The 25,403-nt window shown below is 44.5% G+C and overlaps 1 protein-coding gene across 1 annotated transcript in view; it reads left to right on the top strand.

Annotated features, from left to right (window-relative positions):
* Positions 1–1,129: 1,129 nt before the first annotated feature.
* The window catches only part of LOC139701342 (transportin-3-like), a 58,324-nt gene continuing 34,050 nt past the window's right edge, over positions 1,130–25,403 (top strand). The window contains 3 exon segments of the mRNA XM_071612031.1: positions 1,130–1,219; positions 2,117–2,186; positions 19,503–19,593. The gene's annotated coding sequence lies outside the window, so the exon portion shown is untranslated.

The following is a 25,403-nucleotide window of genomic DNA, read 5'->3' on the forward strand; positions in this document are numbered from 1 at the left end:
AGTGTCTCTCTGTTGCTGAGTCTGGCTTTGAACTCATGATCCTCAGGCCTCAGCTTCAGAGTTGCTGGGATCATGGGCATGCGCCACCATGTCTGGAAACCCAGAGAAAGTCTGAAGAACAAACCATTGGCAGACAGGGGGATCCCAAGTTTGAGGTCGGCCTCTGCAATCTAGAGAAATCCTCAGCAATTCAGAGAGACCTGTCTCTTTTTGTAGGTGCTGGGGATGGCACCAAGACCCTTCTGCATTCCAGGCAAGCAGTCCACCACAGAGCCGTATCTCCTTTCTCAAAGGAAAAAAAAAAAAAGCCATTGGGATAGGGCATTTCAATATTAATTTCCTCCTAAATCCAGGCTGGCCCACAGAACAATAGAAAAATACCTACTGGGTTTGGTCTACCTTTTGGTGCAAGGATTAAGGCAGAGGGAACTTCACTGTCATGCCTGGGAAATTCTGGCCCCAGCACTGGGGGTTGGAACCCGACTGCTCTACCCCAGCCACATTCCCAGCCCCCTCCGTGCGCGTGAGTGTGCCAGAGGGTACACCCCGGGGCACTGTCACTGAGCCTCACCCCCAGCCCTCTTTCTTTCTTCAGACAGGGTCTCCCGAAGTAGCTGAAGCTGGCCTCGCACTTGCACCCCTCTGCCTCCGGGGTCTCCCGCGAGGCCGTGCTGCGTTGGGCGACAGGCTCCCGGCCAGTCGCCCGGGCAGGCCTGCAGCCCCACGTCCCAGCCCAGCGGGGCTGGGGTCACAGACGCAGGCGGCCCGGCTTCCCCCCGCATTTCCAGCCGGGGCCCTCGGGTCGGCTTCGTCTGACTCGGGCCTCTCGCAGTTCCAGGCGAACGGGTCCAAGAAGCGAACCAAGGGTGCCGGCTAACCAGCTCCAGCGCGGGACACTCGTCAAGTGCACGAAGCAGAAAGAGAGCGCCGCGGACAAGGGGCGGGAACGACCCCACGACACCCGGCGACCGCCCGCCCACAGAGCGCCGCACGGCCCGAGCGGTTGCGGAACCTTCGCGAAGGGAGGGCGGTGCGGGGCGCGTGCGCGTGCGCGGCGTCAGGGCCGGGCGGAAGTCGACGTCGCTGCGCCGCCGCCGCGTGACGTACTTCCTGTTTGTTGTTGGAGAAAGGAGAGAAAGGAAAGCGTGAGGAGCCGCTGCCTTCGCCACCAGCGCAGCCGTGCCGCACCGTGAGCTCCCGTCCGTCCGCCGCGTCCTCGGTGAGCCGCGTCCGGGTGGCGGGCCAGCGTCTGGGTCTCGGTGGTGGCCGTGGCTGGGTGTGGGGTCTGGGTCAGGGTTTGGGCCGGGTTCGAGGCCGGGGCCTGGTTTGGGGTCGGAGCCGTTTCGGGCCCCGGGCTGGGGCCGGCGCCTGGGTCTCGGCCTTGCTTTTGGCCGGGGTCTGGGTCTGGTCTGGGTGGGGGTCGGGGCTGGGTCGGGTCGGGTTTGGGGTGCGGCTGGGTTCAGAGCCACGGTCTGAGCCTCCGGCTCTGCACCGGGGCGTGGGTTTGAACCGGGCGCGGGGCTGGGGCCGGGCTTTGACCGGGTGAGGGTCCCGTGAGGGTCTAGGCGGAGGTCCGAGTCCGGTTCCGGGACTCGGGTTGCGCTTGGTTCGGGCCAGTGCCGCACGCTGCCGCGGAGAGTCGGTTGAGCCGGGCCTTCCGCGCGGGGCGCCGGGGTCGGCGGAGCTCGGGGCCCGGAGTCCGCGGCCTGCACCCCGCGCAGGCGGGCTCGGCGGGCGGCCGGCCGGAGCGCAAGGCGGTTTCCACAGCTCCGGGCGGTGGGGAGCCGGCCCGGCGCCGGCCGCTCCTGGGACCGCTGGAGTTTATGTAACTAAGTTTATGTAATTAAGTTTGCGCTCCTGCGCGTCCGCGTCGGCCGGGAAGCGCGGCCGGCGGCCTCCGGTTGTCCGGGGAGTGAGCTTGCGGCGGGCTGCTTGGCACCGGTGTGGCCTGGGACGGGACCGGCTGGGGACGCAGAACCGCGTCTCCCCGGGAGGCCTCGGGCTGCAGCCCAGCGGAGTAGGCCCAGCAGCGCCCTGGGCATTTTCGACGTTTTACTTCAGGGGTTTGCTTTAAATTTTTGTTACTAAAATACTTTATTTTTACTTCCGGTTCTAGGGCCTGGAACCCAGGGTCTCGCGTCTGCCGGACCAGCGCTCTGCCACTGAGCCACACCCCCAGCCCAGCGGTAAAATATTTTAAAGCAACTGATTTAGTAGAAAAGTTAGAGTAAGCGACCGTCTCCTCATAGCCCCCCAAGAAAAAAGGAAAGGCAAACTGTAATCTAAATGTTTCAACTTTCATAGCTACTTGTTCCTTGAGGTTGATTTCGTTTTTCTAATCTTTCGTATCGCCATGAATTAGTGGTGTTTAAAAGGAATTGTATACTTTTCCCCTAGTCCTGTCTCTTGTACTTTCGGGGACATTTGCTCCAGCTTGTGTTTTTATTTCCACCACAGGGGGGGAACCAGGAGCTCCAGAGGGGTTAGGGCTGCCTTTTGTGTTTATATACACTGATGAACTGCGTTTTTTTTCCATTATGAATGATAATATAAAATTTGGAGAATGAGTTACCTTTTTTTTGGTGTAGTTTGTAGGTGTGGGTGACATGACATGAAGTGGGACAAAAAAAGCGTTGAGAGGTGGGTTTTTTAATTTTTTTGGGGGGGGCAGTGGTGATTGAACTCAGGGGCTACATCCTCAACCCTATTTTGTATTTTATTTAGAGAGAGGGTATCACTGAGTTTGCTAAGCAAGCTTTGCCTCCCCAGCCGCTGGGGAGAGGTGAGTTTTTGAAGTTGGTATTGTGGTATGGTGGAAGATTTAAAAAAGATTTGGGCGAGTTCAGAACTCGTTGAAACATCAGTTTCCAGACTTATTTTGTAATAGATAACGAAGTGTCCAGATTCAAGAGGTATGCTGGCTGCAGGATGGACTTAACTGGAGTTCTGGGTGCAGAGCATTGTTTCATACAGTGAAGACTATATGAATATGGGATTACTATGTGTTGTAATACCTACAACTAAGAGGCCTGGATTAGTTTTTCCTTTTGAGCAATCCCATTATTTTAAGTGGTAGAACCAAGGGTATAATCATTTTCTCTTGTGCTCTTGTTTTGGGACAGTTTCAAGCACATAGACAATTGTACCCATAACAACCACCAACAACTTTTTGTGGTTTTGGGGATCAAACCCAGGGCCTCATGAATGCCAGGCAAGTGCTCCACTAACTACTGAGCTGCATCCCCATCCTTTTTCATTTTTTGAGCCAGGGTTACACTAAGTTGCTTAGGCCTTGATAAGTTGCTGAGGCTGGCCTTAAATTTGGGATTCTCCTGCCTCAGCTTCCCAGGGTTGGTTGCTGAGATTGCAGTTCTAGGAGACTTTTTTTGGCCTCTGCTTTTTTTTTTTCCCCTAGATTTATATGTGGTGCTGAGAATCAAACCCAGTGCCTCACACATGACAGGCAGGTGCACTGTGGCTGAGTCACAGCCCCATTAAGTTCTTTTTATTTGAGACAGGGTCTCACTAAGTTGCACAGGCTGACTTTGAACTTAGATCCTCCTGCCTCAGCCTCTCAACTCCTTGGATTATAGGCATGAACCACCACTCCTGGTTTATCTTTCACATTTAAAAAAAAAATTTTTTTTTTCTTTTTAGTCGGACACAATACCTTTATTTTTATGTGGTGCTGAGGATCCAACCCAGGGCCTCGCATGTGCTAGGCAAGCACTCTACCGCTGAGCTACAACCCCAGCCCCTATCTTTCACAGTTTTAAAGAAGGCACTTTAAAACACTTCTAACTGGAGTCTAACTGGTATGACACATGTACCACTTTCCACTTTACTGTTAATCTGATAAGGTTACCTTCTATGTTTAGTGTTTACAGATGAAGAAACTTTTAAGCCATTTCTGATGTCTGTCAATAAGGAGTAAGTGAACATAGTCAGCTTTCATATTTGATGTTTTGACATGATTTTAAAAAAGAACTTTTTTAGAGAGTTGGGTGTGGTGGTACCTGCATTTAATTCCAGCTGGGAGGCTGAGGCAGGAGGATCACAAGTTCAATGCCAGCCTCAGCAGTTTAAGGCCCTATGCAACTTGGTGAGACCCTGTCTCAAAATAAAGGGCTGAGGATGTGACTCAGTGGTTAAGTGAGTTTGGGTCAATCCCTGGTAATAAAAACAAGCTAAACCAAACTTTTTTTTGGTTTAAGTCTCCTACTTCACTGGAAATGATTCTGTGTTGAAAATTTGGTGTGAATTCTTCCAGGACACCATCTAGTGGTAAAGGGCTGGTAGCTGCAAGCCCCTTAGTGAGTAGGATGGATCAGTGGCAAAATTGAACCAATGCTGATTTCAGAGGGAACTTGACCCTAAACAAACTGAGATTGAGAAGAAAAGTGAAACTGGTCAAACGAAGGTAATAAAATGATGATGTAGGAATGGAAAGACAAGGGTCAAGCTACCTGGAGAGAGTGACACTGGGTAGGTCAGCCAGTAAGATTGGACATTTGCTTTGTTTTTGGTACTGGGGATTGAATCCTGGGGTGCTTTATTACTGAGCTACAATTCCCAGCCTTTTTTGAAATAAGGTTTCCCTAAATAGCTGAGGTTGGCCAGGATCTTGTGATTCTCCTGCTTCAGCCTCCCAGAAATCCTTGGGAGTATAGATGTATGCCACTGCACATACTTTATTGTATAGGAGATTGAATCCAGGGGCTCATATCCATTGAGCCTACATCTCCAACTCTTTTATTTTTTTATTTTAAAACAGGTTCTTGCTAAGTTACTGAGGCTGGCTTCAAACTTGGGATCCACTTGCTCCAGCCTCCCCAGTAGTTGGGATTACAGGTTGGCATCACAGTGCCTGGCTTCATGTTTTTATTATATTACTGATGAGGTGTTTGTCAAACTTAATATTTAGCTCCTTTCATGTTAGTATTCTACTTAAGAAATAAATTTCAAAAATTTTTTAAGGTTTGGAATATTGAGTTTTGGTAAATATTAAAAGGATTTAGGAGTTCTGGGTGCACAGCATTGTTTCATACAGTGAAGACTATATGAATATGGGATTACTATGTGTTGTAATACCTACAACTAAGAGGCCTGGATTAGTTTTTCCCTTTGAGCAATCCCATTATTTTAAGTGGTAGAACCAAGGGTTCATGGTGGCATGCCTGTAATCTCAGCAATTACAGGCTGAGGCAGGAGTATCATAAGTTCAAAGGCTGCCTCACCAATTTGGTGAGGCCCTGTCTGGGGAAAAAGGGGAGGGTTTGGGTAGGGACTAGGGATGTAGATCAGTGGTAAAGCGCCCCTGGGCTCAATCCCTGGTACCAAAAAAGAAAAGTATTTGGATTCCTAAGGCTCATATGTAGTACCTATCAAAGAGGAGACAGGTTCGGTTTATTTATACTGCTCTTGTGTATTGCAGAAGCTGTACTTTATTTGGCTATAGCTTGGTTTTCTCTGAAAATTGTTACCTTACCTAAAATTCATAAGGACTTTTTTGCCATTCTGAATAAACAAGAGTGACTATTATTCTGGCTGCCAGACCCTTGAGCTATCTGCATATTAAAGCACTCAAGGCATTTTAGGAAACTTCAGCTGCAGTTGAAAATTTTTTTTTGTCTTTTGAGGGGAGGAGTAATTTCCTCACACAGTATGATTTTTGACCCCTGTAAAACTGTTTTTGCCACCACAAGCATGTGAAAAGTCTGTTAAAATTTATGTTGTCCATACTCGCACACATTTTGTCTTGGTATGTGCACCAATAATTCTTTTTTTTTTCTAAAGAATTTTTTTTAGTTGTAGATGGACACAATATCTTTATTTATTCATTTTCTTATGTGGTGCTGAGGATCGAACCCAGTGCCTCACATGTACAAGGCCAGCACTCTACCACTGAGCCACAACCCCAGCCCAGTGCACCAATAATTCTTACTTCCTTGTGTCACTTTGGCTTGATCCTCCGGGCTAGGCCTTGAATCTGAAGGCCTTTATTTGTACCTAGACAGAAATGTCCAGAGTGCTCAGGAGATGACTTGAGTTGGTCACACCCGTAAGTGTGTAACAGATGATGACTGCTGTTTAAAAGAACAACCTTTGACCTGGAGTCATGGCAAAAGCTTCCTGTGTGTGTCTCAGGAACATATTGGGGCATTCAGGATACAGGTGGAATGCATTAGTAGATCTGTGATGAGGAGTGCTGATGATTTACTACTGTGGCTTCCTCCCCCCCTTTTCTTACCTGTGTGTTATATTCTGGGAATTCAAAAGATGATGAAATGACATTTAGGAAAGGTGTCCAGATTTATGACCTTTTCATTTAAAATTCCCTACTTCTGTTCCATTAAGCAAATTTTCCTGCACTAAATTTGTTTGATGCCACAACATGAATTGAATTCCTCTGAAAATAAATATTTAAATTACCCATTTATAGGCTAGTAGAAGAAATAAGCATATTAATTTGTTATGTCCTATTCTTGTGCTGGGGATTGAACCCAGGGGTGCTTAACCACTGAGTCACATCCTGAGCTTTTTATTACTTTGAAACAGGGTCTTTCCTTGTTTCCCAGGCTGGCCTGAACTAGGAATCCTTCTGCCTCAGGTCCCCCTTTCAAGCTGGGATCACAGGTTCTGCCAGTGGAGCCTGGCCCTACTAGAACATTCAGGCAGGAAGATCACATGTTCAAGGCCAGCTTGAGCAACATAGCAAGGCCCTGTATAAAATAAAAAGGGCTGGGGGCATGTGCAAGGCTTGTGTTTTATCCCCAGCATGGCAAAAAACGAACAAAACCCCACAAAAATTAGCAATAAGACTTAAAAATGTAACTTTTGGGGGGGCGGGTGCTGGTAGTGGTGTTGAGGATTGACTCAGTGCTTTACCACTGAGCTTCATTACATTCCTAGCTCTTATTTAGAGACAGGATCTTCCTATTGCTGAGGCTAGCTTCGAACTTGGGATCCTCCTGCCTCAGTCTCTAGAGCTGTTGGGATTACAAGTGTAATCACCCATCTGAGGTAAATGTAATTATAGTGATTTAGCTCACCTGTAGAGTAATTGTGGAGGGTAGTTAATTCAACTTTTGGGAGCTGAATTACTGCTTGGGGATTGAGGAAATAGCGTATAAAGCAAAACAACAGTAGGGGAATAGGTATCCTCTAGTCTTCTCTCCTAGAAAGATGATCTTTGTGATGTGAGGTATACCTAGTCCTAATATCTACGGGTCTTAGTCCCAATACTTACAAGTTTAATTTTTTTTGTATTTGTAAGATACATCTGGAGAATGTTGAACGTGTAAATAATTTGGTGGTAGGGGGGTACAGGGAATTAAGCTCAGGGGCTTGCAACCACTGATCCACATCCCCAGCCCTATTTTGTATTTTATTTAGAGACAGGGTCTCAATGACTTGCTTAGTGCCTCACTTTTGCTGAGGCTGGCTTTAAATTCTCCATCCTCCTGCCTCAGCCTCTTGAGCTGAGCTGTGTGCGTGGTAAATAATTTAAAAAAAAATTTTTTTCTTTTGTAGTTGTAGATTGGCAGAATGCCTTTATTTTGTTTATTTTTATGTGGTGCTGAGGATTGAACCCAGTGCCTCACGCATGCTAGCTAAGTGCTCTGTCACTGAGCTACAGCCCCAGTCTGGTAAATAATTTGTTGTCTGGATTAAAAAAAAAAAATTTAACATTTAAGAGGCCGGCTGAATTGGAAGGAGAGAATTTCTTTCTTAGCCACAGTTTCTCCTTGGATAACTAAAGGTTTCTTTTTCTGGTTATTTTTTTGAACTTTTAAAACATAATGTAAATAGGTAAGAATCGCTGGTTTTAGTCTTTTTCATCCATGTAGTTGGTTGCGTCATCTGGCAGGTATGGTGCATTGAATGCAGACTTCTCTTTGGGCTAGGTCTAGACTCAAATAGAATAAAATTTGTTCTCTTTCAACAATATCTAGCATGTATTGGGTATGCAGTGCCATTGTAAAATTTCATTAATTTGGATTGGCTAATATAAATTCATCTGAAGTGGACTTTGGGTTCACACTGAATCAATGGGGGGGGGTGGTGGTGCTTGTTTGTAGGACAGATTGGCAGGTTTACATCCTGCCTGTTGCAATAGTATCATGGATTAGGATTAGCAGTTCTTTCTTAGACAAGTTCCTTTTGCATACTCCAGGAACAGTTTGCTTTCTATCTATTTAATATTTATTGGGTATTGGAAATCGAACCCAGGGATTCTACCACTCAGCTATGTCCCCAGTCCCTTAAAAAAATTTTTTTTTTTTTTTGAGACAATGGTCTCCCTGAGTTAACTGATGCTAGCCTTGAACTTGGGCTCTTCTTTCTCAGACTCCCTTTTGCAGGGGGATTACAGGTGTGTGCTGTGCGTCATTTTGCCTGGCCGGATTGCTATCCTTATTTCTGTTTCTAGGCTGTCAGGAGCTTATTCTTGGAGTTCATTGTTGATCTAGTTCAGCGTTTTAGCTGCACGTAATTATATCTTGTAGAAGCACCATCACCTTAACCCGTTTTGCTGGTATGTAGCTCAGTGGTAGACAGCTTGTGTGAGAAAGGCCCTGTTTTTTTCTTTCTTTTCCTTTTTCCTTTTTTGGTGCTGGGGATTAATTTAGGGCCTTGTGCATGCCTGGCAAGCACTCTACCTGCTGAGCCCAAGGCCCTGGTTTTGATTTCTAACACTTCAAAAAAATAACACAAAATTTAGGTCCCCTGTGGTACCCCCCACCCCCAAGCAGTAGTAGCAGGGTGTCTGGCATCTGGTGGGAATGCATCATCTGTGTGAAGAGTGTGTGTTGGAGTACATGCCTGTAATCTCAGTGGCCGAGGAGGCTGAGAAAGGAGGAGTTCAAAGTCAGCTTCAGCAAAAAAAAAAAAACCAGGTGCTAAGCAACTCAGTGAGACCCTGTCTCTAAATAAAATATAAAACAGGGATGGGGATGTGGCTCAGTGGCCAAGTGCACCTGAGTTCAATTCCCGGTACCAAATAAAAGAGTGAATGTTGGGAGGCTAGGCTGTAGTAGCATGGTGTCAAAGCAATTGCTTACCTTGTGTTTGGCACTGGGTTTGATCCTTAGAACCACCTTAAAAAAAAAAAACAAAAAAAAAAACCAAGGCATCTTGTCCATCTGCAACTACAAAAAAAAAAAAAAATGAATGCTTGAAGACAGATAAGACTTGGAATGTAGTAATCTCAGTAAATTCTTCATATGATTTGGTTAAAAGTAAAAGAAAGGCCAACAATTAGGTGGAAAAATGAGCAAGGATGTTGATAAGCAGGTCTTGGGAAACAAAGCTGTAGATGGTTCTTGAACCTCAAAGGTACTTAACTGTACAGCCTGGTGGTGCAGCCAGCAATTCCTGTGACTCAGGAAGTTGAAGCAGGAGGATCCCAAGTTCAGGTCAGCTTGGGCAACCAAGTGAACCCCTCAGCAAGTCAGAAGACCCTGACTCAAAAAGTGGGGGTTGGGCTGGGATTGTGGCTCAATGGTGGAGCACTTGCCTGGCATATATGAGGCCCTGGGTTCCATCCTCAACACTCCATACAAATAAATGAGTGAATGAATGAATGAACAAATAAGAAAATAAAAGATTAACAACTAAAAAACATTTAAAAATAAAGTCGGGGGTGGCTGGGGCTCGGGGCATACGCGTGTAATCCCAATGGCTTGGGAGACTAAGGCAGGAGGATCTTGAGTTCAAAGCCAGCCTCAGCAAAAGGGAGGTGCCAAGCAACTCGGTGAGACCCTGTCTCTAATAAAATATATATATATAAAAAAAAAAGGCTGCAGGGGCTGGGTTGTGTGTCAGGGGTAAGGTCCTTGCCTAGCATGCGTGAAGCACTGGGTTCGATCCCTGGCACCACCTAAAAATAAAAACAAAATTAAAGGTATTGTGTCCATGTACAACTTAAAAAAAAAAAAAGGCTGGGGATGTGGCTCAGTGATTAAGCACCCCTGGGTTCAATTCCCAGTATCAAAACAAAAGGGTGGTGCTGGAGATGTGTGGTAGAGTACCCCGTGGTTCTCAATTCCCAGTACCAAAACAAAAACAATGAGCAGTTAGGCTTTACTTACTATGATGGAAAAATCAAGCAAGGAAGTATTTCTGAGGACTGCGAAAACCTGAGGCTGATAATAATAATCAGAATATAAATTGGTGCCAGCCACCTCTGAGGAAGTTGGGTAGCAGGTCTGTCTTTCACTTGGGGTTGAACCCATGGGTCCGTTTAACACTGAACTTCATCCCAAGCCCTTTATGTTTATTTTTAAGAAATTTTGAGACAGGGTATGGGTAAGTTGCCAAGGGTCATGCTCAGTTTCCAAGGCTAGTCTGGGATAACAGGCTTGCATGACCGCCCTCACTTTTTTCCTTTTCCCTGGGGATAGGATCCAGGGCCTTGGATATGTTAGAAAAGTGCTCACCCACCGAACTAAAGCCTCAGCTCAGTATCTTTGGTTTATTTGATTATTATTATGATGATGATTATTTTGGTGTGCTGCGGATCAAACCCAGGGCTTTGTGCATTTAAGGCAAGCACTCTACCAGCTGAGCTATCTATATCCCCAATCCTTAATTTGAAAGCATTCCGCAGCCTACCTAGAGATCTTGCTTCCCTGAGACAGCAGTGGTGAAGAGGGCAGCTCTAGAACCCTGGGTCTGATCAGGCCCACCTTTGTGCAGTTGTTCTGTTGGGCAGTGATTGTGCTGACCTTTGTAGGGCTGTCCTGCGAGGATGAAAGGAGGGAGGAGAGTAGATGAGACTAGTACTCCCCGTAGTAAGGGCTCAGGTATTATCTGTAAAACTGACTTTTCGTGATGTCAGGGTATCTGTTGTGTGGTTTAAGATGGCAAAAAGCTGATGGACCATTGGGTCCTTATATGCAGACTTTAGAGATTGAATTGATTGATAGGAATGTCCTGCCCAGGTATACTGGGAAAGAGGTGGTAGGGTGGGTTGGAAGCTAGGTAGGAGTGTTCTGGAAAGGAGCAGTTCCTGCCCCACGAGAACATATTTCATCTGGATTAGGTACTGTGTTTTTGCTGTGTAGCTTGTTCTGCTCCATTTAGCTCAAAAAAAAAGAACCTGCAGCAGTCGTTTTTATTTTGGGTTATCATTGTGTCTGAAGGGACTTCTGGCAATGTCTGGAGACTTTAGTGGGGTTTTTTTGGGGGGGGGGTGCGGGGGTTTACCACTGAACTCCCTCTCCACCCCTTTTAATTTTTTATTTTGAGAGAGGGCCTTGCTAAGTTGCTGAAGTTGACTTCTTGCCTCAGCCTCTCAAGTTGCTGGGCCTGGAGACTTTTTTTGATGGTCCCAACTGGGAAGGTGTTTCACCCATCCAATGGGTAGAGGCCAGGGATCTGCTAAATAATACAATGCACAGGACAGACCCCCTGACCCACGGGACTGAAGCGGGATGCCTGTTTCTCTACCTTCTACTGTCTGGCATTGAATGAGATAACTTGGGTAAGTTGCCTCTTCCTGGCTCTGCAAGAGACCCTGGGTAAACCTCTGTTTCTCTGAGTTTGTGGGGTAGAGTTAGGTGTGGGGCAGGGGGAAGTTCAGTGAATCTTTTTTTTTTTTTTTTAATTCTTTTTAAGAGATAGAGAGATATTTAACATTTATTCTTCAGTTTTCGGTGAACACAACATCTTTATTTTATTTGTATGTGGTGCTGAGGATCGAACCCAGCGCTGCGCGCATGCCAGGCGAGCGTGTTACCGCTTGAGCCACATCCCCAGCCCATCAGTGAATCTTTGTATTGGAAAAAAAAATTTTTTTTGGGTACTGGGAATTGCACCGAGGGCCTTGAACATGCTAGGCAAGTATTCTACCACTGAGCTACATCACCAGTCTTGAAGTTCCTTTTTTAATAAAGCAGTTAAAACTGTGTACCAGTGTCCCTTTTCCCATGGATTTTTTTTTTTTCATTTTGAGAAGGGATAAACCCATAAATCATGTATTTCTTAATTTTCTTTCTAATTCTTAAGCCATTTAAGGGCTTCTGCAGTGTGAATTGGTCGTGTAGGCCTAGAAGTTTACTTGATGACAGAAAAAAATCTGTCCCTATTGTCTCTACCCTCTGTTTTTATTTTGATATTGGAGATTGACTTTGGGCACTTTATTATTACTGAGCCACATTCCCAGCTCTCATTTTTTGTTTGAAACAGGCTCTTACTAACTTGCTTAGGACATAACTAAGTTTCTGAGGCTGGTCTTAAAATTGTAATCCTCCTGCCTTAGTTGTCTTGAGTGGTTGGGATTACAGGCATGTGCCACTGAGCCTGGTGCACCTTCTTTTTTTAGATTTTGAGTGCTGCATATGTTGTGATTTGTGTCGGAATTTTTTCTATCTTCTCTGTACGGGGTTATTATTCCTGATTTTCCCTTCCTCAGTAAATATCAGCTTTGTCTGCCCCAGTGACTCCATGCTCCTTCCCTAACATTCTATATGGAGTTTGTTAGTTGTGATTTGTGTTTACTTGCCTGTCTTCACTGAACTTTTTTTTGTGTGTGCACTCTGGGGATTGAACCCAGAGTGCTTTACCAAAATTACAACCTTTAATTTTTTTTTTTTTGCTTAGAGCATTTTATAGTTTGCTTGAGGCTGGCCTTGAAACTGCCCTCCTACGTTTTTTTTTTTTTGTGTGTGTGTGTGGGGGTGATTACCAGGGATTGAACTGGTGGGGGGGCTTTCAACCACTGAGCTACATCCCCAACCCTACAGGGTCTCACTGAGTTGCTGAGCTCCTTGCCATTGTTGAGGCTGGATTTTGAACTGGCAGTCCTCCTGCCTCAGCCTCCCAAGTCGCTGGGATTACAGTTATGTGCTACCACGCCCAGCCTGCCCTCCAACCTTATCCTTCTTGTTTCTGGGATTATAGGCATGTACCACTGCATGCCCAGCATTATCTTTCTCCGGAATTAATGGCTTCTGTTGTTCTCAGAGCTAGCATAGATGTTACAAACAGCAAGTTTGGGTTTTTCTTTTCTTTTTTTTTTTTTAATTTTTTTTTTATTTGTAGGTGGACACAATACCTTTATTTTTATTATGTGGTGCTGAGGATTGAACCCAGTGCCTCATGTGCGCTAGGCAAACGCTCCTCCACTGAGCCACAACCCCAGCCCCTGTTTTTTTCCTTTTTGTGGTTCTGGAGTTCAAACCCAAGGCCTCACACACTGTACCACTGGGCTATATCCCCAGCCCATAAATAGTAAGTTTGTATGGGCAAGGTCAATCAGAATTAAAGCATTGTTATCATAGCAGATTTGGTTGGTTGGACAATGAACCAAGCTGTGAACTCTCTTCATCTGCTCCAAAAGATAATGCAAAGGCAGGATAGTAATCCCAGGTTCAAGTAATCCCAGGTTCAAAAAGACCTGGGGGCGGCTTGGGTTGTGGCTCAGTGTTAGAGTGCGCGCCTGGCACGTGTGAGGTACTGGATTCGATTCTCAGCACCACATACAAATAAATAAAGGTCCATAACAACTAAAAAAAAAAATAATAAAAAAAAATAAAAAGGGGCTTGGGTGGGGGCTGAAGATGTGGATCAAGCGGTAGCACGCTCGCCTGACATGCATGCGGCCCAAGTTCAATCCTCAGCACCACATACAAAGATGTTGTGTCCGCCGAATACTAAAAAAAAATAAATATTAAAAAAATTCTCTCTCTCTTTAAAAAAAAAAATGGGGGCTTGGGTGGCTCAGTGGTAGAGCACTCGCCTAGCACATGCAAGGCCTGGGTTCGCTCCTCAGCACCACATAAAAACAAGTAAATAAAATAAAGGTATTGTGTCCAACTACAATTAAAAAATAAATATTAAAAAAAAGACCTGGGTGTTTATCAGAGTTTTAGAGTTTTATTGTTACCAGGAGAGTCACAATTGCCTTCCCACTGCACTGGTTTAGAAAGAGATAGGAGTCTTACTCTCTTCTGTAGATGGCAGTCTACCTAGACTGTCTCTGAGCATTCATGTTGGATTCCTGCTAAGAGCCTGCAACATTGGGACATGCTCAGAGGGGAGGGACCAGGTAGGTTGGGTTTCTTAGAAGGGAATAGAAGTAGTAGAGAGTCACTATTGCAGCACTCCAGTCAGAATAGTAGCTATTATGAAGATAAGCAACAATAAGTGTTGTTGAGGATGTGAGGGAAAAAAGGCACACTCATACATTGCTGGTGGGACTGCAAATTGGTGCTGCCAATATGGAAAGCAATATAGGGATTCCTTGGGAATCTGGGAATGGAACCACCATTTGACCCAGCTATCCCTCTACCTAACCCAAGACTTAAAATAGCATATTACAGGGACACAGCCACATCAATGTTTATAGCAGCACAATTCATAATAGCTAAACTGTGGAGCCAACCTAGATGCCCTAGAGTGGATGAGTAGATAAAAAAAAATGTGGCAGGCTGGGGATGTGGCTCAAGGGGTAGCGCCCTCGCCTGGCATGCGTGCGGCCCGGGTTCGATCCTCAGCACCACATACCAACAAAGATGTTGTGTCTGCGAGAACTAAAAAATAAATATTAAAAAAAAATTTAAAAAAATGTGGTATATATACACAATGCAATTTTACTCAGCAATAAAGGAGAATAAAATCATGGCATTTGCAGGAAAATGGATGGTGTTGGAGAAGATAATGCTAAGTGAAGTTAGCCAATCCCCCCCAAAAATGCCCAGTGTTTTCTCTGATATAAGGAGGCTGACTCATAGTGGGGTAGGGAGGGGGAGCATGGGAGGAATAGATGAATTCTAGATAGGGCAGAGGGGTGGGAGGGAAAGGGAGGGGGCAGGGGATAAGCAAGGATGGTGGAATGTGATGGACATCATTATCCAGAATACATGTATGAAGACTCAAATTGGGTGTCAACATACTTTATATACAAACAGATATGAAAAATTGTGGTATATATGTGTAATAAGAATTGTAGGGCTGGGGTTGTGGCTCAGCGGTAGATTGCTTGCCTAGCATGTGTGAGGCCCTGGGTTCGATCCTCAGCACCACATAAAAACAAATAAAAATAAAGTTATTGTATCCATCTACAACTAAACAAAATTTAAGAAAAGAATTGTAATGCAAAAAAAAAAAAAATACTAGTCAAGAGAGGGAAGCACCATGATAAAGCCCCTACATAGGCAGCTGTGTGGAAGAGAAACCAAGATCTGCTTTCTAAAACTGAACATGTACCAGAGGGTGAACATTCCCTGGAGACCTGTGGAGCAGGATCAGGGAGAAGACAACCCTTGGTTTCAAGTCAGGACCTGCCTTGGAGATGGCGAGGGTGGTTGTAGGAGGTGATCATAGACAACCCCTTAACTCTGGATTCTGACTAGCAGGTTCCAGACAGCAGCCAGCTGCTTGTCCTTCGATCCTGTCTTGGAAGATTAGCTCACTGTTTTTTGTTCTGGGTCTTGGAATATTAAAGGTCAGATAGCAGTACTTGGGATCAAATAAGTTGACAAACCCTGAAATCATGATTTTTACTTCTGCTAAGTAGCTGCTGTCGTTTAAAAAAATATTTGCTCCAAGTAGGTTGGTATTGCAAAAGGATTTACTTGAATCATGAAGTGTTTTATTGTGGGCTATTGGAAGTGAGCCTCAGTGTTCCTTTAGCAGAATGGGTGGACATGGAAGACCTGATGTAGCTCAGTGGTAGAGTATTCCTAGTTTCCATCCCTAGTGAGGACATGACATCCTTGTAGATGGGTTTTCTAACTCGGTGGTTCATGTCCTGCATGTTCACCCCCACACCCCTGGATACTCCCCTCCTGTTGTTATTGGAAGATCATCTTTGCCCTCCCCCACCCCTCCCACTGCCTTACTGGGGATTGAACCCAGGGGCATTCCAGCACCCAGCTACATTTCCAAACCTTGTATTTTAAAGACAATATCTCACTAGGTTGCTTAGGCTAGCCTTGAACTTGAGATCCTCCTGCTTCAGCATATCAGGTTCCCAGGTTGCTGGGATTATAGACAGGCACCAGCATACCTGGCTTCTATTATTTGTTTAGGCATGCATTTATTCATGTGTATGTGTTTATTTATTGGGGACCTGGGGATTGAATCCAGGGCCTGGCTTATGCTAGGCAAGCACTCTACTACTGAGCTACACCTCAGTTTGTGAAATAAGTTTAAATTCATAAGAGAATCAAGGAAAGTAAGTTTCTTGTGTGTTTTTCACCCAACTTTTATTAATAGAATATCTTACGTAACCATGGTGTGTTTCTCAAAATGAAGAAATTCACTTGGGGCAGTATTGTTCCCTCTGCTTCCCATGCTGTAGTTCCTTTTCCGTTCCAAGAGCCAATCCAGAAACCAAGGTTGCATTTGCCTGGCCCTTGTTGGATACCTCTAAGCTGACAGAGCTGTCTTTTCTTGACCAGCCTATGATTTTTGATAGTTGTTTACTTTTGCTTGGCTATAAGTCCTGGGCTCATCTTGTACCTCTCCTGCCTCAAACCTGGCATTTGTTGTTACAGTGAATGTTCCTCTAATCCCCAGCTGAGGAGACAGTGTCCCTTGTGGCTGATGTTGTCCACTGCATGCCCAGGGGATCCTAGTGACGGATTCTGTAGTTGGCAGTTTACCTCTGCAGCGTGAGGCTCTTGGAGTGGTTAAGGATAAGAAGCAGGGTGCTGGTAGAGCTAGAGGAGGGGATGGAATTGGAACATTTGGGAGCTAGGTCAGGCTAGGATGGATAGGACTGTGATGGTTTGTGTGGGCTTAGTGATGTTGGAGAGGGTGGAAGTCTCCAGGACCAAGCAGTGTGGGAGTTACGAGGGAGAGGCCAGGTGCTGGAGTAGGGAGAATCGGGGGTTAAACTTTGGTTCTGCTTGGGATGCCTGCTAGGTGCTCAAGTGGCCACGTTGCTTGGTCATCATCTATTTGTGTCTGAAAGGCCAAAGAGAGACCTAAGGTTACGCTTATATTTTCAGCTTGGTTTTTGTATAGCGGTTTTGTCATAGGGTGAGTGGAGGGAACCTTTGCATGGGCCATGGAAGACCCATCAGAGATTACAGGAAGGGCATTTGGGAAGACAGGCAAGGAGAACCTGAAATCTCTGGGTTGGTACCATGGAGGCTTCTCTTATTGGTGGAATCAGAGTTCCTTTCGTGTGTTTGGGTGGGACAGAAGTGGCCAGCTAAGGCAAAAAAGCAGAGGAGTATAAGCAGGTTGCAATGGGACTGCAAAGAGCATAGATTTTGTTTTGTTTTTTCCTGGTACTGGCATTGCACCAGGGGCATCCTGGAACCAAACCATATTCCTAACCCCTTCTTAAATTTTAGTTTGTGACAGGTTCTGACTGAGTTGCCCAGGCAGGTCTTGAGCTGGTCCTCCTGTCTCAGTCTCCAGAGTTTCCCGGATTACAGGTGTGTGCCACTGTGCCTGGCAGGGCAGGGTTTTGACTCTCCAGTTGGTTTTGTCTCATTCATTACCATTGAAATTGTTTTTCACAGAGTCTTCTTCATTTAGTAAGAAAAATGGCTAGCATGGAGTGTAGCCCGCAAGCCAGGCCCTGTCAGCTAATGGTGCACGTCCATGCCCCAGTTATCCCTGTGCCTGTCTTGCAGGGCAGATGTGTGGTAGCTGAGTCTTTGCAGAGGCAGATGTGGCCTCCCAGTGTGAACCTGTTCTTTCCTCCATGCTCAGTGTCTCAGGGTCTGATTGGAGCTGGAAGGCAGACCTGGGATTTCCAACCTTGTTCTGGTGGGTGCTGCTGTTGGCAATGCTGTTAAAATCTGCCTCAGAGCCTTTGCAGCAACAGCTTTGCATTGCTGTTTTGATGTTTAGCTTTTCCCCCTAGAACTGAAGGGGTTCTGATTCTCTGCTGCTTTTTGGTGGGTTCTGCTATGTTGTGGCCGAAGTTGAGATTTGGATTCCTGGAAGATAGAAGGCTGCTCTGCTCTTGGGTCTTAGGAGAATTTTGTTGTTCTGACTGGTCTAGTCCCCTTAAGGTCTTTAAAATACTCATGTGCTGTCACTGTAACCACCAGTAACCTTATATTGCAATTTACTGTATTAAAAAAATTTCCCCAGTACTTTATGTAATGTGAACATTTCAAGTGGAGTTGAAAAAACTATACCATGAACAACCATTTTGCCCATAGGTACATCGCCCAATTGATACTTTGCCTTGTCTATATCTGGCAAATGAGATTTAAGGGTTAAGTTGGAATAGTTATAAGAAAACAGTAATCACATAGGGTATTTTGACCTAATTGTTACTGAAAAAATTCTGATAATCTGTTTAAGAAAAATATTTGGTACTGTAAATGCCAAATTTTATAGTCTTGTTCTTTTCTGAGTTATTTTTTTGGTACTGGGTATTGAACCCAGGGGTTCTTTATCACTGATCTATATCTCCACTACTTTAAATTGTTTTCTTATTTCTGATACAGTCTAGATAAGTTGCCCAGGTTGTTCTCAAACTTGTGACCTTTCTGCCTCAGCTTCCTGAGTTGCTGGGATTATGTGTGCACTGCACCTCCTAGTTCCCGCTTGCATTTTTGTTTTTGCTTTAAGATGTCCCCTACTTTGCTTTTTTTTTTTTTTGCTTCCCAGCAAACCCTCGGGTGCTTTACCATTGAGCTACACCCACAGAGCTATTTTTAAATTCCATTTTGATTGGGGGTGGGGTACTGGGGGTTAAAATCCAGGGGTGCTTAACCACTGAGCAACATCCCCAGCCCTTTATATTTTATATTTGAGACCAGGATTTTCTGAGTTGCTTAGGATCTCCCTATGAGGCTGAGGCTGGCTTTGAGCTTTCAATCCTCCTGCCTCAGCTTCCTGAGCTGCTGGGATTACAGGTATATGCCACTGTGTGTTAGTTGGCAGTGATAACCATCTAGCTAGTGTTGAGGCAGGGCAGTGTTGTGCTGGTTCGATAGATGGGCACTAGGGCATTTGAAGGCAGATGGTAAAGTTACACTAGTAAGTGTAGTCCAGGGCCTTTCCCTTTTTCTGTCTGGGGAATGTGTGGGAGGTCTTTTGCTGTTTCCTGCTGTTCCCCTGAGAGCAGCAGAGCCATGAAGGGGTGTTTCTTAGGGCAGGGACAGTGTGTTCCTGTGAGCCCTTCAGCCTTGCCCAATGCCTGGCCTGGGAATGCAGTAAGGGGGGAGGTAGCTGAAGCTTCCCAAGCGCGCCTGTGTCCAGGGAAACAGATACAGAAAGCCTTTTAGCTGCTGGTCAAGTGGCCACCAGCCTCTGCTCAGGGCTCAGTCACCTGTTTTTTTCATTCAGTCTATAATTAGATGATTTCACAGCTTTTTTTCTTTATCTAGAAGGGTCTTTGGGCCCAGGTCTTGAACCAGTTCCCAGACTAGGCCCAGACTGACAAGCTAGTGTCTGATGAACAGAAGTTCTCCCTGTGGGTCAGTAGGTACAGAGGTGATCTTCCTGTCCCCCTCACAGGTCTTACCCTCATGAGCCACCCAATTTTGGCAGTCTTGTCAGTGACCACACATTTTTAATTGCAGGAGTTGTTCTAACAATCTGTTAAAACATGGTGGATTACTATGAAGTTCTAGGCGTGCAGAGACATGCCTCACCCGAGGATATCAAAAAGGCGTAAGTAGATTTATTTCTGAAATGATATATAAGATAATGTGTAAGCATACATTGGTAAGGGGATAGTATAACTGTTACTTATTAAAATGGCTTTTTTTGTTTTTCTTTTGTGATGTTGGGATTGTAACTCAGAACCTCACATGCTAGGCATGTGCTCTGCCACTGCACTATAATCCTAATTCTAAAATGGCTTTTAATGTAATATATCATCAATGAATGCCACAGTTTATTTAATTAATTTTTTTTATATTGGATTAAGCCCAGGTGTGATGTTAAAACCCCCCAACTCCTCCCCACCTTTTTTAAAAAAATATTTTTCAGACGGGGTCTTGTTAAGTTGCTTAGAGCATCATTAAGTTGCTGAGGCTGGCCTTGAACTTGGAGTCTTCCTGCCTCAGTCTTCTGAGTTTCTGGGATTACAAGAATATACCACTGTACCTGGCTAGTTCATGCAATTTTAATACATAAACAATACAGATGAGCATTTGAATTAGATGGCCTTACAGTTTACTTATCAGTAAGGTTGTCTAGTTATTGTTCCTTTGCTTTGGGACTGAATTCCTTATATGCCTGAAGTAGGTTAAAATTGAGAGGCCCCAGGACAAATGGTGCATGCCTGTAATCCCAGTGATTTAAGAGATTGACTTTGAGGCCATCCTCTGCAATTTGGTGAGACCCTGCTTCAAACAGTAGAAATGACTGGCGATAGAGCTCAGGTTGGGGGACTCTCGGGTTAAGTCTCTAATACTACACCTTGCTCCTTGATTTTTCTTTTTTTTTTTTTCTTTCCTTTTTTTGGACTGAGAATGTGAAAATCTCTCAAACCCTTTGCATTGGACTCAGCGGTGCTGTTGACAGTCACTCTTACGCACCCCTTTCAGGCAGGGTAGGGGCCAGACCTGAAGCCTAACCCATGCCGCTGTTATATTCCTGCTGACCCTCATGAGTGCTGAGAACTCCTTCACTGCCCACTGTGCCTGTGTCTGTGCAAACAGGGCGAGTCCCAGGTTGCATATGGCTCCAAAGGACTCTGGATCCATTCAGTTCATTGAGGTGTTAACTGAGAACAAGACTTTCAAACAACTTTAAAAAAACTCTTCAATATATGATGAAGTCTAAACTTCTAAATGGGAAAAGGGTCCCCCCCCCCCCCTTTCATTTGGAGCAGAAATAGTCCTTTCAAAACATTGAGCTTCGGGCTGGGGATGTGGCTCAAGCGGTAGCGCGCTCGCCTGGCATGCGTGTGGCCCGGGTTCGATCCTCAGCACCACATACAAACAAAGATGTTGTGTCAGCCGAGAACTAAAAAATAAATATTAAAAAATTCTCTCTCTCTCTCTCTCTCTCTCTCTCTCTCCCCCCCCCCCCACTCTTTCTAAAAAAAAAAAAAAACATTGAGCTTGGCACATACCTGTAATCCCAGCGGCTCAGGAAGGCTGAGGCAGGAGGATCGCGAGTTCAAAGCCAGCCTCAACAAAAACGAGGCGCTAAGTAGCTCTGTGAAACTCTGTCTTTAAATAAATAAAATATAAAATAGGGCTGGGGATGTAGCTCAGTGGCCAAGTGCCCCTGAGTTCAAGCCCTGATATACAGCACCTCCCTCCCCCATCAAAAGAAAAAAAAAAGTTGAATTAGGGATGGGAATGTAACCTAGTTGTAGAGAAGATGCTTGGCATGCCTAAGTCCTTTGGTTCCATCCACAGAAGTGCTTCAAACCAGTCAACCAGTTAGGTTAAGATAGCTGTCAGTGTCTCCTGTTTTAGACCCAGCCAAGAGGCTAGCTGGTCGGCACAGCCCACTGAGGAGAGGCCAGGCTGGCCTGGGTACTGTCACTTTGGAGTGTGAGTATCTTGCACATCCTGGATGGGAGGCTGTGGGGTTTTACGCTAGGTCTACACTGTTCTTATATTTGTTTTAGTTAATAGCCACTTTTACAGAGAGACAGAACAGTGGAACAGAGAGATAGTTGAATTCCTTCTTCCCTCCCCCTCCCCCGGGGATTGATCTCAGGGGGACTGAACTCAAGGTGACTGAACCATAGAGTCACATCCCCACCCTTGTTTTGTATTTTACTTAGAGTCAGGGTCTCACTGAATTCCTCAGTGTCTTGCTGAGGAAGTTGGCTTTCTTGTGAATTCCTACCAGAGAGATAGAATAAATCTTAATTTTAAAGTTTCCCACTTACAAAGTAAGAATTTGTTTTAAAACTGCCTTAGCTGTCACTTTTTTTTTTTTTCTGGACTTTTGTTGGGATGGGGTAGAATACTGGGATTGAATGCCAAAGTTCTCTACCACTGAGCTACATCCCCAGCTCTTTTATATTTTTATTTAATTAAAAAATTTTACATATTTATTTTTCTTGTTTATGCCTTTGGGGCTTAAACTTTGTCCATAGACTCAATTTTCCTTGACCTCACAAGTGGCGCCTGGGTCTATAACAAGCTAGCCCCAGGGCCTTGTTCCCACTCCTTCCAGGCCTCCAGGGTTCTTTGTAACTCCCAGCCTTGCTTTGTGCATGCTGGGCAGGGACTATCCTCTGAACTAAGCTTGTCCTTTCTTGCAGCCATGCTTTCTGGTTTTGGTTCTCTGCCATACTGTTTGGCCTTGGCTCCTCCTGTGACCCGCCTTTCAGGCTTGATCTTCATTCCCCAGCCATGACTCCTGATGTGGCCATGTGGAAGCAAGGAATTCTTTCTGCCAGCAGAATGGTGCTTGGTTCTTGTCCCACCCCAAGGACTTATCCTGCCCCAGCTACCCTATCCAAGAGGACTAATCCCTAGTTAGCTACCATCACCCTCTAGCAGGTCCCCTTCTCCGTGTGATCCCGTTCCAAAACCCAGTGACATCCCTGCTAAAGGAAAGTGGGATGTTCTCCTAGGCATCCTAACAGGGAGTTAATTGTTTTTATTTTTGAGACAGAGTTTCTCTAAGTTGCTGAGTCTGGCCTTGAAATTATAATTCTCCTGCCTTTGTCTCCCAAGTTGCTGGGATTATAGGTGTGTGCCACCATGCCCAAGTTGGCTTTCTTTTGGAAGTATTGCGGACTTATGGACTGTTGTTGATTTGAACCATAATACTTAAGAAGTAAAGTGAATTCTAAAGGATATAGAAATATAATATAGCCCTAGGGCTGAGATAGAGCTTCCGGATAAGTAGAATCACCCTCTACTTCCCAAGGTTAAGGTCCAGACCTTCTTGGAGATGGCATGTGGTTTAAAAGTCACTGGTGATATATGCTGCTGGAAATCTGTTCTTTAGTATTTTCTAGAAATCTGAGAAAGTTTTTCAGGTATTTTTCTTTTTGTTTTCCTTTTTCTTTTTTTTTTGGTATGGTGTTGGGGATCAAACCCAGGACCTCTCATATGCTAGGCAAGCTCTCTACCACTGAGCAAAATCCCACCCCTGTTTTCAGGTTTCTCATCAGATAGTTTTGCTATCTTGTTGGAAGCACTCTGCTACAAAACTGTCTTGAGTGTGGGAATATCATGGGAATCCCCTAGCCATTGTGCCCTGAGAACACTGGAAAAACTTGAGAGCTACAGGAATCTGTCTAGTGCTGGAAAAGTTGTTCATTACTCTGGATCCAGAAGAGCTGTGCTATAAAACCATTGGTGAAGCCAGTATGTGGCACATGCCTGTAATACCAGCTACTCAGAAGGAGACAGGAGGATTACAAGTTCAAGGCTATTCTGGACAACCTTAGCAAGATCCTGTCTCAAGAAAATAAGAAGAGCTGGGGATGTAACTCAGTTTAAAGTAGCCCTGTTTCAAGTCCCAGTACCAATAAAACAAGACAAAAAAACCCAAAATACATTGGTGAGGATAGAGGAGAACCCTGGAGAAAGATTTTGACCAATGTACTGCAAAAACTAGGTCCCAGAGAAGCTAGAGGTCTCATGCTGGAGAAACTGTACTGTGCAGAAGGTTACACATTTGGACCAGAAGCAAAACACTGTTTTCTTCCTGGATTGTCTCACCATGTCCTCTTCAAAGATGCATATTAGCTGTTTTATAATTCTCTTGGAATGTAAATTTTTCTTTTGTAGGTATCTGTCCCCTGGAACTTGCTGAGGTTTAACCCTAGTTATGGGTCTAGTGGCAATAGGAATGTTAGTGTCAGATCTTAAGGAGAATGGGCATCTATTGTCAAGACACTGGCTCAGGTGATGCTATCAGACTGAGGAGGGTTAGTCTCTACAGATACTAGAGTAGGCTTTTTCTGCCGGAAGGAGAGACTCAGTGACTTAGGAGTTTGAAATTATCAGTTTCTTTTGAGTCCAACCATATGTCTCCATTTCAAGTTTCAGAATCTTGTTCTTTACCAATCATTTTCCTATCCTGGACACGAGGGATTTGGTGAGACAGAATTCAGCTGTTGTTTGTATACAGTAAGCCACACAACTAAGTTTTGTAGATGAGTTTCAGTGATATCAGCCCTGTAGCTACAAGAAAACTGCTTTTTAGAGCTATCATGGAAGCTTTTCAGACTGTGAGTTGAGCTGTGATTTAATGAACCTGACCTTGTCATTTTTTTTTTTTTTGTAAGCATTCAAATGATCTTAAAAGAATCTAGCCACATCACAGTCCTTTATATCAACATTACTGCCACAGTGGTGAACTGTCCAGTCAATTGGACTCCCAAGGGCACATGCTTCACTTGGTACTTCGTCATATTCAACCTTGGTTAATTGTGATGTGGTCTGAAAAACATATTGCTCTTGGTTATCATATTCTTTCATGTAGCTTTTCATATTATGAAAACCCAGAGCATGAATTGCCCAAAGTGGCAATTCAATAAAACTTTTCTCATTCAGTTACTCCCATATTCTCCTTTAATGGTTATATTTCATCCTGTTTCTTGTTAGTACTGTATTTTTATGATTTATGTGACCCATTTCTAAGCAGGGTGTTAACTTTTTTTCTCTTTTCCTTCCTTTTTTTTTTATTTTTCCAAAAATGGGGTCTCGCCTAGTTGCTCAAGCTGGCCCAGAACTCCTGGGTCAAGTGATCCTTCTGCGTGATCCTTCTGCCAGAGCTTAGTCAGTAGTTAGGATTACAGGCATATCCCACCATACCTGGCAGTATTTAAGGTTTTCATATTACTCTTCTTGCTCTTACTGCTGAACTAAGCCTAGCCTTTAATATTTTTCTTTCTCCATTCTCTATTTTGTTAATCCAAGATGTCAATTCTTATTTACCCCTGCTATATTTTTATTGATGAATTGTTCTGGACTCTGTGTGGCACTTGTCTTGCAGGTTTTGAGGCCTCATTTTCTTTCTTTCTTTCTTTCTTTCTTTTTTTTTTGGTAGTGCTGGGGATTGAACCCAGGGCTTTGTGCATGTGAGGCAAGGACTCTACCAACTGAGCTATATCCCCAGCCCCAGGCCTCATTTTAAAAGACAGTGTTTAGTAACATAGTACTCAAGAAAGTGAAAACCTCTTAGTTGGTATGTGTATTTAATTTAATTAGCAGAATTTCTTTCTTTATAAAGCAAACAGTCTTACATGTAAGACTCAGAATTCATGTACAGCAAGCCTTCCTTTTCTAAATAGGGGTGCCTTATTAAAACCCAAAGTCATTCAGGAAGCATGTAGCAGTTGTGTAATGAGTTTATATCAAGGGCTTTAAAGATTCAAAAGGAAGAGACTGTGTGTATTGCTATATATAAGTGCTAAAAGAGGAATCTCTCAGTGCCTCCAATTCATGTTAAGGAAATTTAGTTACTCATATTATTTCTACTTTCAGCCTTGAATCATATTAAAGTAAGTGCCTAGTATAGGAATTCTTTTCAGGTGTATTTATTAGTTT

This window comes from Marmota flaviventris, chromosome 1 (assembly GCF_047511675.1).
Source record: "Marmota flaviventris isolate mMarFla1 chromosome 1, mMarFla1.hap1, whole genome shotgun sequence".
In the NCBI taxonomy this organism is placed as follows: Eukaryota; Metazoa; Chordata; class Mammalia; order Rodentia; family Sciuridae; genus Marmota; species Marmota flaviventris.